General features: G+C 48.9%; 1 pseudogene; it reads right to left on the reverse strand.

Moving 5' to 3' along the window:
• LOC102479269 (UPF0235 protein C15orf40 homolog pseudogene) overlaps window positions 1-1690 on the reverse strand; it is a 10225-nt pseudogene extending 8535 nt beyond the window's left edge.
• Between the last annotated feature and the right edge of the window lie 970 nt (window positions 1691-2660).

Here is a 2660-nt window from a genome sequence, read left to right on the forward strand (position 1 = left end):
AAGAGTGAAAAGACCTTCTGCCAATAGGTATGTGCTCCTCGGTTCTTATAAACAGAATGGGGCTTCTGCATTTCATTGTCTTTAAGGATTAAATTTTGCTGGCCCTAAGATCTGCTACTACTGTTTCCCCGAGCTGTCTATGGGTCTATGTGTTTCTCTTGCCTTATTTCTTGCGCTTTTGCCCTGGTTTTTGAAAGACAAAGTTTTCGTATTCATAGGAATACTCTCATTTATATTTTTGCGGACACTCTCTGATATAGTGCTGGTTCCCTCTGCCCCTCCCTGGACCTTTTTCATATGACTTCTGTCCAAACTCAGTTGTTTTGGGGAACTTTTACAAGTACATTGGAGTTTGTGATAAAATTTATATCAGTTTGCTGAAAACCACATTGAACTCTTTTTTTTTTTTTACAAAGTTTACACAGTTTCTAAGAATAAATGGAAAATATTTTAAAATGTTTGTCATTTTTACACTGGCATCTGTTTAATTCTTTTTATAATAAGAACCCTATGGACATGTTTTTCTAAAAATGATATATTAATCTTGGGAGCTTTAGCGATCATTAGTTACTAGCAAAGTTCTAATATTCAGAGAGAGGGAGTGTGCCACTCGTTTTTTCCTAGACTGAATCACAACTTAGGTTCCCATCCACATTCTCTTTGGGTAGTAGCTACTTTATATTTAATAAGTCTAATTAATTAATCCTTTCCTGTAGTTCAGAAAAAAAAAAGAGAGAGAACATTGTCATCCTTTTGGAGACAGAAACTCTGTCAGAACGATGACTACATTGCAGAATATTTTGGCTTCCCTCCAGATACTCATTGCGGCCCTATTACTAATTTTGGCGTGGTGCTCAAGTTCAAGGTAGTGCAGAAGGTGAATGCCATATAATGGAAGCAACGGGCCTAAGAAGTCAGAATAACCCTCGGCAGCACCTCTGGAGTGGAGAACTGGGTGTTCTACACTCCAAGGGCTAGTGTCTAACAATGTTTCCTCTGAAATCACCAAGAGGAAAGCTCTCAGGTATGCCGGTCATTGCATGTCATTGCATGGGGGAGGTAAAGCAGGTTTAGGTTAATGGTGGAATAATAGGTCATTAGGTTATTGCCATTTCCTTGGCAAGCCCCCTTTTGTCCTTAAATACACAATTTAGATGGGACCTCATTATCCCATCAAGTCCCCCTCTTACATAGAGGAAAATTGCTTCCACTTATGTAATTGGTATTTGCTCCTGTTGTGTAATACTGGTAGTGTTCATTGTGGGGTTTTCATAGTTGCTGCTCCTGACAGTGAGCTCCCCCAGTGTAGAGACGGTGTCCTAGTCATCCCTGTACCTCCTGCATCTGGCACTGTGCTCAGTAAAAACAATAGATGTGCCATAATGGTTTTTGGAATGATTTGAGAAATAAGTCGATTTTATCCATTAAGGTCTTCCTGGTCTCAAGCTAGTTTAGTCGTTCAATAGGCAGTTACCTCATCCTAGCTGTCTCCTTTCCTTGCATCTTCCTTCTCTTTTTCTCTGATTGAAGAGGCTGGGCAACAGGGAAAAGGAAACCTGTGTTTTTCACATCCCTCCCCAGCCCTCCCCACTACAGGCACACAACACACACACACGCGATACACACACATGCATACAAACGCGCGCACTGGCTGGACTCCACCCAGTAGTTTCAAGGCAGGATCAGTCATGTTCTCTGGTGCCTGTTGCTTCTTACACTAATTCCCAAGTTGTGGGACTTAACAGTCCCAGGCGTCTTGAAGGAGCATCACATCAGAGGTGATCTGGGCCGTTGGATTCGTAGAAAATACACCTACCTATTCACCCCAGAGCTGGTGCCATAGGACCACAGCGAGTTTACACCTCACGCTTACACCGGCTCCTTCCACTCCATGTGTCCAGCTCTCTCCCTCCCCGGGTTCTGCGTGCCCCGCTCTCCCCTCCCGCACCCCCCCCCAGGTCCTCTCGGTGCGGCGGGTAGCTGTGGAGCTCTCGGTGCTGTGTTCATGGCAGATGAACAGCGAGTGACTGACACGTTCCAGGGACTGCGAATGGGAGCGAGCGCGGGCGGCAGGGGGAGGGCGTGTAGTGGCACGGGGGGGCGCGCTGAGTGGTGGGCGGCCGCTGGGATTATGAAGGGGGGCGGGGGGGGGCCGGCAAGTGTGGGGTTCAAACCAGGTTTTTCGACATCCTGCTTTGGATAGACACGTAGGGCTGTACGTAATCCTTCAGCTCCTGTGGCAAGAGCGATGCCGTGAGCTCCCGACTGGGAGTGAGGGTTATTTTGCAAAACTCCCTTGGCGTGGTGCGGTGGAGTACTGCGGGAGGTCGGCGAGGTAGGTGCGGGAAGAAAATAAGCTGGGAGGGCTCTCGGGGAGAGGCCAGCCGGCCGGGGACGGCGTGCTTTGCTCCCTAGCATGGACAGGTGGTGGCCGCAGCAGTTACAACCTACTACACAGCGTCTTGTCCTGCAACACGGTCACATTGTTGTCCCCGCACCCGGCTGCGAAACGCAGCGCGGCAGACCCGGTGGCACCGGAGAGCTGTCCCTTCTGGGGTTCGGGGTGGTGGGGAGAGGGAGTGCGAGGGGCCAGAGGTGGAGACAGGAGCCTGGAGGCATCTTGCCGCCTCCAGTTCGCCCCGGCGCGGGTCTCCCGCACC

Source organism: Tupaia chinensis, unplaced genomic scaffold, assembly GCF_000334495.1.
Source record: "Tupaia chinensis unplaced genomic scaffold, TupChi_1.0 Scaffold000215_1, whole genome shotgun sequence".
NCBI classification, from domain to species: Eukaryota; Metazoa; Chordata; class Mammalia; order Scandentia; family Tupaiidae; genus Tupaia; species Tupaia belangeri.